At 40.2% G+C, this 17,016-nt stretch overlaps 1 pseudogene; it reads left to right on the forward strand.

The window, feature by feature from the left end:
• Nucleotides 1-9,722: 9,722 nt before the first annotated feature.
• On the forward strand, nt 9,723-11,925 carry LOC147327270 (ras-related C3 botulinum toxin substrate 2-like; annotated as a pseudogene).
• Nucleotides 11,926-17,016: the final 5,091 nt, after the last annotated feature.

The following is a 17,016-nucleotide window of genomic DNA, read 5'->3' on the forward strand; positions in this document are numbered from 1 at the left end:
CCCAAAGCATCTGAGCAGTCTTATTCCTTCATCTGTACCAAATTACTCAGATTCACAGACGTCGTGCACAGCAGACCTGCAATACAACAATGAATAACAGGAGTTACGCCTGCGTTTGACAGGTCAAAATGTCACAGGGAGCAGTTCAGTTAAGTTTCATTCCCCTCCAGAAATCACTTCATGCATGATTATCAGGAACCTTTGAGTAATGACAGCACTTAAGTGAGTGTTTCCTTACCATATTCCACTTTGTCACCAAGTTTTAGGATGAGAATGTTTTTTTTCTACTTCTATTTTTTTTATATCGTTGTTATTATTTCTGTTGTAATTTGTGTTTGTTTTTTGTTTGTTTGTTCAGTTTTTCAGCCCTGTTGCATTTTTTTCTATTTCCGTTGTGTTTTATTCAACTTCTGTTACATTTTGCAGGATTTTGCAGCTTTTTCTATTGACGGGTGTTTTCTTCAGGGCCACCATATTATCATTATCTTTAAAACTGCATTTGAAACTTAATGCTGAGTTTTTACTTTCTGCAGTTGAAGTTATCTAAAGAAACTGTGTGTGGGTGCAGCTGAAAAAACGTCTTTTGGCAAATAACACAGAAATTCTGAAATCCTCTACTGCTTATATCAAAGAGAATAAAAGAAACCAAAGCTAAACTCTAAAAGATTATTTATTTCAGCTTGTTTACAGTTATCCACACCTCACAGCTTTTTATGGGTTGATAGTTTTCCTGATCCAATCTGCATACTCAGGATCACAGAGGTCCATGAAGGCAGCCGGTGCTCTGCATACAAAGTCTGGATCTCCCACAAAAGAAGAGACACCATAAATCCTGCCATTATGAACCACTCCTCCACCAGAGTCTCCCTGCAAGACAGAAATACAGTTTCCCAGTTTTATAAAATCTTTCTGTATTTTGAATGTTTAATAAATGCAGCTGTGAGCTGAGGGATCATGCAAACTCACTCGACATATATCTTTCCCAGGACTTTGTCCACAGAACCAGTGCTGATAGCTCCTGACTCGGTGGACCTCGGGGAATTATTTCTGTAAAATATCATTGAGCTCTGTACAGCTGACAACCTCAGTCTCTGCACAGTGAAGAGAGGGTGATTCACCAGGTTCTAGAAAAAAGGGACAATTAGTTCAGCTTAAAGCACTTTTTAAAAAATGATGCAGATTTGTATTTTATGCAGAAATGCAGCAGAAAGAAATAAAATGGTCTGAGCTCACAGGAAAAGCTTGTTTTTGCTTTGAACACATTAGAAATGAAGAAAAATACAATTTCAGTACAAATATCTGCAACATCTCTTTACTAATAAAGTAACAGTTTGGATGGTTTGTTTTCTTTTTTCTTAATACAACAAATTTGTTAAAAATCATCTTCCTTCTTTTCTCATTAGCTAGTCCAGTGGTGGCACCATAACCTGCGACCTCAACTCTGGAATGGCACAAGAAGTGTTTGGACGCTTTTCTCTCCTTTTTTTGTCAGTTACATACAAATACATATATTGATTGTTTTGCACGTTAACTTTGAAATGTTGCCCTGAGGCCTGTACTATGAAGCAGGATCTCATCTCTCCAGGTAACTTCAGAGTTCTATATGAAGGATTTTGACTTCTTACCAGAGAAAATTGTAAGAGTAACCCTGACCTGCTGTTATATTAGTTATGTCCTTTATAGAGTTTTAGTCACCACTTTATCATCACGCACCACACCTGGCTAGCATGCTTGCACTGTGCTTGCTCAGCGCATTGGGACACCATTCAAGCTCACTGCAGCACATGCTACTTCCTGTTTTAAAGGGCCTTGTAGCAGCCCTTGTTACATGCGTGGGCACGGAGCGTGAAGCAGAAAGCACAGCTTAAAAGAGAAGTTGATATACCCGGCGGCGTGACACTGACTGGTGTTTTACGTTTTCTCAAGCCAGCTAACGCAAAGTAAGCCAAGCCTTGTTGAATTTTCTTTGTACTATATCCCTCTGGTTAAGTTCAAGTTTAGAGATCATTTGTCCAGAAAAGCAGCATCACCATTCCTGGAAGATCCCTTGAAACTTTCAACTTTAGACCCTCCTACTGTACTACATGGACAGTGGGAGGGGCTAAAATTCTTCAATAGCATTTTTTCGTAGACATTTTTCAGTTTGCAGCCTATGTTTAAATTCTGTTGTTATATTAAGTTTTATTTTCTCTTAAACTAATAAACAGCAGAAAGTTTGCAGCTGACAGAATAAAAGCTGAAACTGTCTTTCAAACATTAATTAAATGAAATACTTAATTATCCATCCATCAGATTCTCCTGTGTAATGATAGGTCGTGATGTCAGTCAGGATTTTTGCTGTCTTTTTTTTTTTTTTTTTTTTCTGCCTGTCCCATTTGGTTCTTTAGCCATCAGAATTGTTGTCTGAAGACCAACAAGGATACCCAATGGATTTACTTTGCCAAATGGATCATCGTGGCATTGCCGTATTGGTCCATTTGGTCGATCTTTGTTTTTATTATTTATTATATTTTATTTTCAGATTTTACAGACGGGACAGACATGAGTGAGGGATAGGAAAGGAAGAAAGAAAGAGGAAGGAAAGGAGAAACAGAAGGGGAGAGGGACAGTGAGAAAGGGGGGGGAGAAAAAAAATCTCCTGGATCACCTGTTGAGAGAAAAATAGAAAACAAGCAAAAAAAACAAAGCAACATACTAAACACAACACCATCGCATTAATCTAGCTAAGTGTAAACAGCAGTAAATACTAAATATTCAATGTTGTTGTGCAGCACGCAGGACAGATGTGCTTCGAAGTAGCGGCCAAGAAAGGTGTAATTTGGGTCTATGAGCAGTGAACACCCGTGTACATACCTGTGTGGATCAGCGCGCTTGTATTCCAAAGGTTTCTCCATGTAACGATCTGCTAGGGAGTGTGGGGGGGCCACAGCCCCGTCCTCCAGGGTGTGAAGCGGGTATGGAGGAGGTCAAAACTCCAGACATCCAGAGGCCCCCAGAACACAAGAGACCATGGAAGACCAACAGAGGGGCAGCCGCGCCACTGTCCCAGTAAGAGCTGAGGAGAGTCCCAGATGAGGGTTCACTCAGCAGCCGCGGAGCAGAAGCCAGGGGGAGTTGCAGTGACGCGCCCATGAGCTCCGCCGGCCCCCAGCTGCGCCTGAGTGACCGAGCCCCAGGCCGAGAGGCCGGGGGCACCCCACCTCCGAAGGGGCCCGAGCGAGCCCCAGGCTCCAGGCCCCGATAAGCGGCCACCAAGGAGTGAGCCGGTGTGTACCTGGACACCCACCCCCAGACACAAAGAACCACCAACGCACCGACACCTGAGGGAGTCCGCCACCGGCAGGGGAAGTGGTGGTGGGTGGAGATAGGCCTCCAAATCTTGGAGGGCCTGAGGTGTCCCCAGAGAGGTGGCGTCTGATACCCAACCTGACATATAGACACAGACATACAGGCACACACAGACACAAACATCCATTCCCACCCTCATGCTCTCATGTGCACTTACTCCACACTCAACCAACGTGGAGACAGACATAAAGAGACGCTGTACACACGATCACACTCCCCAAGCGTACTCTACAAACCGGGTCTAGGTACCCTTGCCCCTGGAGGGGGGAACTGCACCCAGACCCAGGTGGTGTTACCCTTTTCCCTGCGGTGGGGAGAGGCAGACCACCCCGACTCTGCAGCAGCAGGGAGGCCCCACACCCCAGACCGCAGTCGGACGGCCAACTTCTCCTAGCCCTCCCGCTCCAGCAGGCCGCAGAGAACGGGGGTGGGAGAAGACTCCAAACCTCCCTCCACCCGCTCATTGTAGTGTTGATGCATGTGTGTTCTAAGGTGCAATTAAAACCCAGGAGGGCATAGAGCTACCTGCCAAGGAGCAGCAGGTAAGCGCATAGTCCCTCCTGATAGTCTTATTGAACAAAGCATCTGAAGTTCTTGCACATTCATATAGTGCTTTTACTACTAAGCAATTTTCCACTCACACACACACACACACACACACACACACACACACACACACACACACACACACACACACACACACACACACACACACACACACACACACACACACAACACTGGTTTTTCTGCAGCAGCTGTTACTTTCAGTCTGTATTATGCATTTAAACCCTTCATATTTTTCTAATATTACAGTTTTATCTTCCTTTTTAAAACCTGCACTGCCAGTATAGTTTATCCACATCCATTAGGATTGAAAGCCCTGGTTAACTTGATAACCAGGGCTTTCAATTGATAAGCAGCTTCCTGTGAGTACTTATCCTGATTCCCACTGTTGGGATAAGATAAAGGAAATATATTCTACATATGCTGAACTCACTTCACAGCACAGAGCTCAGGTCAAGAAGAAACTTTAAGAAAAAAAACTTCAAAGCAAGAAACTTTGAGCCACAGGAACATCAAAGTATCATTTGAATCTAAAACTGAAGTTAGCACGACGTATCAGTATCTGTCAGAACACATGAACCTGAAGCAGAAACATCCACAACTCACAGTCAGGTAGTTTTATAGGATGGACATCAGAGCTGCTAGTAGCTGCAGCAGCATGATGTCATGAACTCTGCCTGTGCTGGTGTCTTTGTCTGTATAGATCTCAGCTTCTGCTGTTATCTGCACTTCTTGTTCCGGACCCCCTTGATGCACACTTAGATTTGCAAACATGGTCCTGCATGTGCACAGCAAACATAAAACATGATTACTGATGGTCACCATATTTTATTTCTCATCTTGTCTGAATGTATTTTACTTTTTACTGAATAGCAAAAACATGGCTACTAGACATTCCTTGGGTTAACAAGTTTTAGTTGCTGCTCTGGTCTCCTCACCCTCCTGGCTTCAGACGGTGAGCTGCAGAATCCAGCGGTCGCTGATCAAAGAGCCTCCACACAAGCTGGAAGGTCCATGTGGATAAACTGCTCTGAGCTGTACATGATACTGTCGCTCACATTCATCACCTCCAATGACTCTCTTTTGCAGAGCGACCTCTGTGTTCGCCATCACACCTGAAAGAGGAATCCCCCGCCCACCAGGTCACTGCCAGTTTTTCTTTGTACCTGTAAAATATCTGCTCTCAGAAGTAAGGCAGAAACACACAGTGAGGACCAGAGCCATTAAATATAGATACTGTAGCTGAGCACTCGCTGATACAGAGAAAAGAGAAAAGGGCACCACACATAGTGTTGCTGCCATTCACTCTCTAATGACTGCATTTCAGTTTGAATATTGGACACTGCATAGTCACATAGTGTCATTATGAAGCTTTATGAACTGCAAAGCTGCAAAGCTCCACACATTTATGCAAAGTTACTTATCGTCTCTTTTTGCTTTTGGCTTTCATAAAGTTACAGAAGGGAAATGAAGGTAAAATATTTCTATAGAGAAAGTGCTTCACAATAATAATCAATAAAAATAAATACAAACATTAAAAGACAATAATAATATCCACTACCTAAAATTAAGCCTGTACAAATAAGTAGAGCTGCTCTTTCAAATGTTCAGACCGCAGAGATCAAATGTAATATTAGTGCATTCCATAGATTATCAGCCAACAGCCTTGAAGACACACTTAGTCTCTTTTGGTTTTCAGCCTAGAACGAGGAACCACCAGCAGGTTTCTGTCAGAAGACCTCAGTGACCTGCACCTTATAGATGGAAGCAAATGAAGTTTGATCTCAGCTTCATGCTCTTGTTCTGCTCGTGCTCTGATTTGAATTACATGTTCTACACACTTCACTGTATCTCACTGTCAGTTTGTCAATTTGTGACATTAATTCAGAGGAATGTGGTGTAAACCAATGATTTATAAACCTAAAACAGGCCATGATCACTAACCAATGCTAACTTTGAGAAGCAATGCAGAACATATTGTGCCCTCTGTGTGGCTAATGGAGCTCTTAAGAGTAGAAGAGCAAAACAAAAGAAAAAAAAAACCTCGCTCACGAGTCTGCGACTGCGTGCTGACAGAGAGCGAGTGGGTTACCTCTGTGTGACTTCAAGCTGCAGAGGGTAAGGCTCTGACTGTGGTCTGCATATATGTGCCGAGCAGCAATTCAGAATACCCACCGTGCACAGTTTCTGTGAGGTTTGGCATAACTCGATGCATTGAATCATTTTCATATTATACAGACAGAATTATGCAGTAAGAACCAGCAGTTAAATATAGAAACTGTTGTTGAATACTCACTGATACACAGAGGCAAGAGAAGAGGCAGCAGACACAGTGTTCCTGCCATTCACCCTCTAACAACTGCCTTTCTGTTGAGCAAACACTTTGGCGACAGTGGGAAGGAAAAACTCCCTTTTAACAGGAAGAAACCTCCAGCAGAACCAGGCTCAGGGAGGGGCGGGGCCATCTGCTGGGACCGGTTGGGGTGAGAGAAGGAAGACAGGATAAAGACATGCTGTGGAAGAGAGACAGATTAATAACAAGTATGATTCAGTGCAGAGAGGTCTATTAACACATAGTGAGTGAGAAAGGTGACTGAAGAAGAAATACTCAGTGCATCATGGGAATCCCCCAGCAGCCCACCGCATTGCAGCATAACTAAGGAAGGATTCAGGGTCACCTGGTCCAGCCCTAATTATATATTTTGGAAAGTTTTAAGCCTAATCTTAAAAGTAGAGATAGTGTCTGTCCAAACAGGAAGCTGGTTCCACAGAAGAGGGGCCTGAAAATTGAAGGCTGTCCCTCGTATTCTACTTCTAAATACTCTAGGAACAACAAGTAAGCCTGCAGTGTGAGAGTGAAGTGCTCTAATAGGGTGATATGGTACTACAAGGCTTTTCAGGGAGTTTTTAGGACATCCTGATAATAATGAATTACAGTAGTCCAACCTGGAAGTAATAACTGCAGCTTCACTCTGAGACAGGATATTTCTAATTTTAGAGATGTTGCTCAAATCGAGGAAAGCAGTCTTACATAGTTGTTTAATATGTGCATTGAAGGACATGTCCTCGTCAAAATTCACTCCAAGGTTCCTCACAGTGTTATTGGAGGCCAAGGTAACGCCATCCAGAGTAAGAATCTGGTTAGATGCCATATTTCTAAGATTTTAAGGGCCGAGTACAATAACCTCAGTTTTATCTGAATTTAAAAGCAGAAATTAGAGGTCATCCAGGTCTTTATGGCTTTGAGACATTCATGTAGTTTAACTAATTGGTCTGTGTTATTTGGCTTAGCTAAGCTAAGGTAGCAAATTCCTAAAAATACAGGGAGTGAATACAAGAGAGTGTGCTTTGGATGAAGCAAGTGAAGATTAAACTATGAAATAAGAAGTTATCTATAAGTTTTTAGTTATTTCGGCTATCCAGATAAGCTACACAAAAACACAACCATGTGTTGGAACAGGAAGTGATAGGAGGTGAGAAAAATAACCTTAGGACAGGTGAGATTGGTCAATGGTAGAGCTATTTTTCTGAAATTACACACGTTAGTAACGTGTGTAATTTCAGAAAAATAAAATAAAAATAAAAATAAATAAAATAAAAATAAAAAATAAATAAAAATAGGAAGACACAGTGCTGGTTCAACAAGACAAAGTGGACAAGTTTACAACACCATTCAACGCAACACCACACAAAGTTGTAAGCAGAACTGGAAACCAAGTCATTATTGAATCACCAACAGGAGCTCGCTATCACCGGAATACCACACATGTGAAGAAATACGAGACAAATGAGACCAGAGAAGGACACTATGACACAATACCTGAAAGGGAGGAAGGTGAAACACCCACAAAGACTGACACCTTCACTCCAACACCACAAGAGGGCTCCCAGGGGCCAGAGAGACCAAGTAGATCACAGAGGGCTAAAAAGATACCCGAGAGGTTTCGTGATTTTGTGGTGAAATGAACATATGTTAAGGTGAAGAGGTAACTTACATTTGGCAAGTTTCAAGTTCATATGTGTATTTCGACATGTATATATTGAAAAAAGAAAGGTACATGTGTGGTGAGACATTTAGATTATATAATTGTTAGAAAGTAAGACAAGAAGAATGTTCAATGTTGGGGGAAAAAAAGACATCAAAGTTATTACAACTAAAGTTTGAATCTAAGGAAAAGGGGGGTGTCATGTATTGATATGGCTATGTCTTAATGTGATGACCTTTGAACCGGATGTGGTTGTCCGAAGGAAGCCCCGTTAAGTGGCTAGTTGTAAGATGGACAGTGTTCAATAAAGCAACATAAAGACCGTGCTTTATGTCCTGATTCAATTCAGAGTGCTCTGCCTAATTTAGTAATAAGGTGGGCACACAACAAGTGGGCTTGACTTTTGCGCCTATTGGCTGATCGTTTACTATCGACTAGTTTTCCTGGATACCTGCTCCGCGGACGGCTGCCACAGGTAGCAAAAACGTGCTAGGTCAAAGGTCAGGGAGGATGGCGGACTGGTGTGAACTTCAGTCAATTCTGCTCATTTTAGCAGATCAGATAGAGAGGGTAGATACATTTACCTGTAGATACTGTTTTGAGTCGTTTAGATGATGTTTCTGAAATGCTTGGGATGATAATTGCTCTTCAAGATGTTAGCATCGATGACAGCATTGTCGAAAGTTTAAGATCAATTCAGCACCGTGTTCGTTTGGAATACGCCGAGGAAGAACAGTCTTCAAATGTTGGTCGTCCACGTCTTGAAATCCCGGCTGCAGCACTCAGGACTTTAGTGCTGTCCTGGATAACCATCGGGGTAATTGCCGATATGTTTTCTGTCTCCGAGCACAATTAGGAGGAGAATGACGGAGGAAGGTCTAAGGTAAGTTTATGCTGTAATTTAACACCTGTGTGAGTCTGTACACAGCATTATTTAGATGTTGACCTTAATTATGACGTTTGATATTGAAATATTATCGCTTACTTTTTTATTGTGAATGTCTAAAATAAGCGGGGCAGCTACGGCTAGTATAATAACTATACTAACTATATTATATATGTCAAAAAATACACTCTGTTAATATCACTAATGGCACAGGAGGATGAGTGTACTTAAGTAGTATTTGCACAGACCTAATGGAAAAGCAGAGTGTGCCATGGTTAGCAGGTGTTTCTACATTTTGGGAGAAAAACAGCAATCAGACTGCGTGAATGTTGTTCTTCCAGCAATCTGAACTCTTAACTCTATAAATATGTTTAAACAACAAACAGAATCACGTATATCCTCCCTAACCACCAGCAGGATCTCAGATAGTGTTGACTGTTTGTCATAGTTGTTCTATGTTTGACAGTTAACGTTATTTCAGTGACTTTTCTATTTCAGGAAATCATCCATCTTTTTAACTACTGGGTCATTAAGGAGGCTGAAGCCCATCCCAGCTGTCATTAGGCAAAGGGCGGGGTAGACCTCGGACAGGCCATAAAACAGGATTAATCTGGTACACTAGTCTCTTTCTTTCTGTAAAAAAAACATCTGTGTCTGCAAACATTTGTGTTATCAGTTTCATTTGAGCCTGAATACATTTGAATATGAATATGAAATTTCTCAAGTTTTTAAAAATGAGAAATTAAACTGTTATTCTACTATGAGACCACACGGGGGCAGCCCTGCCTTATTATGTATTATTCTCTCTTACTAGACATGGTTAGGATGGCTTTTGTGTCAAACTAACCAAAGTAATGTTGTTGGTTAATGTTTTTGTGAACAGTGGTATTTCAAGTATGGTCCTGTTTTTTTTCTCCATTACAGGAGTTTCACTGGTTAAACAATCAGTGAATTGAAAGATTGTTGAATGAATGAATAACCAATGAAATGAAAGGTTGCCTATGACTTGTTGGCTGATCGCTGACCTTCTCTACTCTCCCCACAGATTCGACAAATATTCAGCTAATGTGATGGTGGACAGCAAGCCGGTCAACCTGGGCCTCTGGGATACAGCTGGACAGGAAGATTATGACAGGCTCCGCCCACTGTCCTAGCCACAGACGGTACAGAATCACACATACACACACAGGCACACACAGTAACTAATGGACATAAAGTTACACAGACAGAACTTATATAACATGTCAGCTAATTAAAACTGCAGCAGCTATTCTAATTCTTTGTCTCCTTGTCTCTCCATCCAGGATGTTTTCCTAATCTGCTTCTCCCTGGTTAGCCCGGCATCCTATGAGAACGTCAGAGCTAAGGTGAGTTTTGGCTGTTTTTTATGAGGCCTGTCTCTCAGCTGCCGAGGAACAAAATGTAAAAAAGAACAAACGGAACAAAAGCAGGAATTTATTATAGAGAAAAAAAATAGGTACTTGGATTACAAAATGGAGAAAAAGCCTAAACAGGTCTAATAATTGATGTGAATGAATGATTGATGCTGTGGGTGAAAGTTGGATGATGTATTTCTCTCATCTTTAATAGCTACAGCATATCTTTTGTTTTTCATGCCTTCATCCACCTTTCTGTAACACCTGGCATCAGAGCTTCATCTCCCTCCACCTTTGATTCTGTTTTTTGCCTCTAACACGTTCCTTGATTTTGCGTGTTCCCCTTTCTTGCCTCTTATTTAGTTTTCCTTTACTCTGTATTCTGCCAGTGGTACCCTGAGGTCCGTCACCACTGCCCCTCCACACCCATCATCCTGGTTGGCACTAAGCTGGATCTGAGGGATGAAAAGGATACCATTGAGAAACTGAAGGACAAGAAGCTGGCGCCTATCACCTATCCACAGGGCCTAGCTCTGGCTAAGGAGATAGGTCAGTCACTCTTACTTTATTTGCTTGAAAAGCACTTTAAGATTTGAAGCTCTCCTCACCAGTGAAGATATGAAACTAGCAGATGAAGATGCTAGAGAACTTTGTAGCCTGACTGCCTCTGCAAATTTTTGTTATTCCCCTCATTTCCTGGCATCACAGTAAAAGTATAGTAGCTGTAGTTGACTATAGTGTTCTTTGAAAGTTGAACTTATTCTTCTCCACTACCAGCAAACCTTTCTTCTCTTACTTTGTCTTTGTAGTTCTTTCTCTTCTTTTATTAACATATATGTGTCTTCGCATGTATAGATGCAGTCAAATACCTGGAGTGCTCAGCCTTGACCCAGCGTGGTCTGAAGACTGTGTTTGATGAGGCCATTCGTGCCGTCCTCTGCCCTCAGCCCGCCAAGGTCAAGAAGAAGCCCTGCTCGCTGCTGTAAACGGTACGACTGAATAAAACACAGAGGAAGAGGAGGAAGAGAGATTAGACGTTTGAGAGAAGAGAGAAACAAAGTGAACTCGCTCATTAAATCAACACATAAAGTAGAGTAGAGGTTTGAGGGCTTCTTTTCTTTTCTTTGAACATAAGTCTGAAGCTATTCAATCAAGCCTTTTATTTGTCACATGCAATGTTTACATCTGCAGTGAAATTGGACCCCCCGAACATACATACGTATCAGCTCCAGCCTTGAGACCACAGCTGACACCGATACGGTAGCTGCATGAAATGATGGTGGTTTTCCTTTAGTGCGAACAACTGCATGTCAATTTCACAGTTGGTCTAACAGTCCGTCACTGGTCTCTCAGTCTCCCGTTGGAGAGCTTCTCTGAGATGTTATCAATCTTGTGCTCAGAGAGCAGAGACTGCCGTGAGCTTCTCCAAGATCTTATCCGTGCTGCGTTCAATGAGCCCATTTTGAGAAGTCACGACCCGTCCCATCATTTCCATCATAGCGGGCAGCCTTGTGGGGTTTTGGAAAGCCAATTCCGCCTTCCTTGATAAGCCAGGGCCAAGCCAACTCCGAACAGCAAGAACCCTGTTATCATGGTTCCGAAAAGGTAGATGTCTACAATGTCCTCGATTGACAGTCCCGCCAGGCACACGACCCTCCAGTTCCTCCACCCGTCCATTGTGTATCCAGAGGGGAACGTCCCTCTAGGACACTCGGACTTACTCAAGCCCAGGCTTCTCGTTGAGAAGAGCGTGTCAATTGCATTCAGGGACCAGTTGTTCAAATCCATAATTCCTCTTTTAGGTTGTAACAGACCGTGAGAGTCTTCCAGGGCAAAAGTAGAAAAGTAGACGAGACTAGACAAGGACATTGAGAAGCCAAGCAGGAAAGAGAAGGAAGAGGGAGAGGAGAAAAGTGCGACTGCCTTCATCCAGAGCCAAACGAGAAAGGAAACTGTAGACACTTATCACTAAGAGGTGATTCAGAAGTTTGTTCTTGCACATATAATGGACAGAAACATTAAAGAGAAAAGAAAAGACATAAATGAACACAACACAAGACAGAAAAGTTTCACATGCTTTGTACTCAATTTCATTTTTTTGCAGAGGAAAAATAAATTTGTCCTGAATATTGTTGGAGTAATTTTGTCCCACAGGCATCAATTTAACCCCATGATTTATGTGACCTTTGTTTTAGATTCTCACAGGAGCACAGAAGAAGAGAAAAGGACTGCAGACCCTGAAGAATATATGCAAATCTGCCATGTCTCTAATGTATATCTACAACTTTAAACAAAACAAAAAACAAAACAATGTATGGTGTGCAGGTTTGCTATTGTTTTAGAAATGCCAACGAGCTCTTAAGTCCAAATCCAGACGCTGCCCAGACAGGATTTCTTTGTAAAATATATCAGTTTAGAGATTATAGACCCTTTGAGTTTAAGTGTAAGTCTGAGAGCAGCATGCTGCCTTCATCTAAAGTACTGCCAACAATATATATGTGTTTTGTAAAACCTAAAATAAAAATAACTTTTGTAACTGAAATAAACACAGTGTTTCAGTGTGATTTGTTCACTGTGCTGTTTTCAGGGTGATGAATGTAAGGAGCAGAAATGGTCGTTTGTGAGGAAGCAAGCAACAAGCAAACTTGTGTCTGAATAAGATTTATTAACAAATGTATTATTTGTTGTGCTATTAAAATAAAAATAAAACATTTGATTGCACAAAAGATTCACATTATTTCTCCACAACATGTGACCTTTTGGATTGAATGCCTATACTCAACTATGGGGGATATAAAATTCTCATTTTGATACAGCTGCTGATATCGCCTATACTCTATCCTTATTTACATATTGTGGAGAACAGCATCTTTTTCTGGTGGTGAGTTGAAAATGTTCAGACTCAAACAGCACTTTCAGTTTTGCAGTTTAATGTTTGACCAGCTTTTTTTGCCAAAACACCTTCATGTTTCAATCATTTTAGTAATCCTGCGAACAGTTAATCATGTCACATGGTGCTCAAGTCTTCAGCTGTGATTTTATTTGTTATTTAATTAATACAGTTTAATGTCTTATAATATAGATAGCTACACAGGCATACAGAGAGATTGTTTACTTTATTAATCCCCAGTGCGACTGAAGATTAAACTGAATATAAAGCATTTAAAAGAAGCTCAATCTTAAACTCATAACAGAACAGTAATGTTAGTCCATATAAAACTGATGTGGAATATTTTCCTCTTGAATTATTAGGTTAACTTTGATATTTTGTGGTTAGTTTGCCAGGATGATGACTGTCATCCTCTCTGCCTTTCTGCAAGAGGCTCCATATGCCGCTGTTCTAGTGGATACTGTAAAAATAAATAAGCAATGATATATGATAATACATTATCATTAAACTCTTAACTATACAGTAGTAGTAAAAAATATTTTACTACTTTCCAAATATCAATGAAAGTATAGGCATTCATGTAATAATAATAATAATAATAATAATAATAATGAACATGAATTATGTTTCATTCACAAAATATTTTCTCTTGCCAGTTAGTATTGTATTGTAGTGGTATTGTAATTTTCAGGAGACTGACAGTAACAGAAATTAATTCCATAGACAAGAAATCAACATGGACGTGGACCGCCACACTGCAAAACATTTGGTAATCTTTTCTGAATGGTTTATAGTTATGACCCTATTAAGGATACACAGAAGACAATGGACGAATGGACAAAATAAAGCATGTAGAGTACTTTTCAAATTCTTTTTGGTGTTTGCTCAAATATGGGACCTTAAATAATTTTTTTTTAATAATATAATTTAACTAGACCATACCTAGAATTTTTTTGTGGTACATTTCCCTGATGACAGATCCTGATTTAATTTCATGGTTGGAAGGACCAGGAAAAATTCTAAAAATTGTTTGAGTTGAGACAAAATGACCCTATTAGCAAATCACCATCGGTTTAAGAAAGGACACAAAAAAATTCAGTTAACATACAAAATCTGATATGAAAGAGGCAACACACAGTCTAACTCTTTTGTTTTTATGTTGCATAATACAGAGAAAAACTGTTTTTACGACACTAATGATGCCAGTAACAGTCGCTGTTGGGGAGGACAGTTTACACTGAGCATGTGCAGTTTAAAGATGCCTTTTATTTTTAAGGAGGAAACCATCCTGAGCTGCTAGCTGTCCAGTTTAAAATCTATAGTGAAGCACTTTCTGATGTCTTCTTATTCCTTTTCAGTATTGTGGATGTTTTGTTCAATATTTCCTTTTTGATGTTTGTTTACCAGCCGTATTGGTATCAATACTTCCTGTTATTTAGCCGTAAATAGCCATTGTAGTGTCTTTGATTGAGATATGACTTATCGATCGTATTGATAATTTACGGAGAGCTTAGAGATGGATATCTGTGTAAGTAATGGCACAGCTTTTTTCCCCTTTTTTGTTTTTAGAATTAAGATTTTAAGAAAAGAAAAACAATTAAACCGTAGCTGAATCTGATCAGAGGAAAAGAGGTATCCGTCAGCCGTGACGCTGCGTTCTCGTTGATCTCCTTGAGATCTGAATGACATCAAACTTATTTTTGAAGTTTGCATTTACCCTGTTGTATTAAAAGAATACCTAAAGTTTCTTTTCCATTAGAGAATTTTTTGTTAACCTGTTTACTGGTCTTGATTATGCATCAAGTCAGAATCTGAAATTCATTTTTTTTAAAAAGGACGTAAAAACTCCCACGTTTTACAGCGTCGGCTATGCGGAGGCTGCCAGGCGTCGTATTTACACACCCATGGATGTTTAACTGTATTTATTGCGTACAAATAAATGTGAAATAAAGATAGCTTAAATGGAACAAGACTCTGTTTTAACACTTAATTCCTGCATCCACCTGTTTAAAATATATTATTTTAAAATAATGTGTTACATGACTACACAGAAGGATGTTTCAGCTCAGTATATAGCAAATAGAAAAAATATAAATAATTCTTAATTTTAAAATAAACATTAATCTGATTATTAAAAAAAATTATTGGACAAAAAGTACATGGAAAAAAGAACTCGGTGAAATGGAAAAAATAAAGTTCAATATCTTGAAAATCAAATAGAATACAAGCTTTGTTTTCTTCCTTGTTTTCTGTATTTATCTGTTTGTATAAGACAAACAGTTTATCATAAGTAACTGAAAGTCTTTCGGCTCTTCGAAGAAAAACTGATGGAATCCAACAAATAAACATAACTAAAAACTGCAGCCTCAAAAGTAAAACTCATTTGTTGCTGATAACGAACGCAAATCCAAAGTGTTGTTGTTCCCACCCCAGAGCAGCAGGTGGCAGCAGCACGATACAAAGGAACTGTACTGTACTGGGATTTCTGTTCGTTTTTGTTTTTATTTTCCAAAAGAAGAAGCTGTTTTTAACGTAAACTGTTGATTATAGAGTTTTTTGTTGCAGTTTGACCTTCAGCTGAACTTAATGTTGGGTTTCTATTGATTTTAGAGAAGCTATTCGCTGAGAGGTTGTCATAATTCATGCATGAAAGGGTTAAAACATATCCTTTGTTTCATTTTTTAGTGAAACTCTGGTAGAGTAGCTTTGAAACTGATAATTCAGCATATACTAAAAAATAAAGCCTTTTCTTACAGTATATTTGTGTGTATTTTATTTTGCAATATTTCTAATTACCACACTTAAAAGTGAACAGCCTATAATGCTATCATGACTCATCACTCAAACGCATCTTTTTCTCTCCGTTTTGGCCTTCCGTCCACACTGAGACAGCGTTTTCGGTCAAGGAAAGCGCAGCGTTTTGAAAACGCTCTCCAAAGCGTATACATTTGACGCCGTTTTCGCATAGCATTGTGGAAAGCGAACTGGAGCCTTTTTAAAAACAATGACACATTGTAGACTACGTCCACACATACACGGGTATTTCTGAAAACTGAGATTTTTCGTTTTTTTTTAAAATCCCATTCACACCTCAACACCAAAAACGAAGGAAAATGCTGCCAGGAGCATGCCAAAGCAACAGGTGGCGCTATATTCCTAACCGTGTAGAAATGTTGGCCAATCAGATGTCTAGACGCCTGGGCGGGAAAGAGTAAACAAAGATGGCGGCGCAAAGAAGCAGAACCAAGTACTATGTGTGGAGGGACCGTAACTGTCTGTGTATGTAAGCATTTAAACACTACAGAGAGTAAAATTAACAGTATTTTGTCTAAGTCCGCCATTGTAGAAATTAATTTCACCGAAACAATAACTTGGCGCACAGTGTGACGTCAAAAAAGGCGCACACCTTTGACCCTGCGTTTTCTCTGTTTTCCTTGTCCATAGTAAACGCAAAAACGGAGTTCTTGAAAATCTCCACCCAGGCAGGAATTTTTAAAACTCTCCGTTTTCAGTGGACGAAAGGTACAAACGCATAGATAAATCTACGTTTTCAAAAATACCCATACATGTGGACATAGCCTAGTCAAGTGATGCAATCATGTGATAAATTGTGACAGCCCCGTTAAAGATTAATATCAGTTTGTACATCCTCCAGATAGCTTTTCTTCAAATTCTTTAATTCTCAATCGCTTTTGTAACTTTGTACTTTTGTATTACTTGCAGCAACAACTCCACCTCATTGTTAGTCCATTTAAAAAACTAGTCGCTTTTCCTTTTCATTTTGCTGCATGTTTCAAAGAGCCGGAAAGTAAATAAACGGCAGACAGAAATGAGGCAGGTCGAGTCACCTTGCGTTTCACGCATGCGCAGTGCTGGAACAACTCTGTCAAAACGGTAGTTTGGACACGAGCATTTTCAGACAAAAACACCTTTTTCAAATTGATCCGGCCTAGTGTGACGTAAGAT

This window comes from Aulonocara sp. 'chitande type north' Nkhata Bay, linkage group LG6 (assembly GCF_057382095.1).
Source record: "Aulonocara sp. 'chitande type north' Nkhata Bay isolate Kocher_YH1m ecotype deep benthic linkage group LG6, A_spYH_male_GT1.1, whole genome shotgun sequence".
Classification (NCBI taxonomy): domain Eukaryota; kingdom Metazoa; phylum Chordata; class Actinopteri; order Cichliformes; family Cichlidae; genus Aulonocara; species Aulonocara sp. 'chitande type north' Nkhata Bay.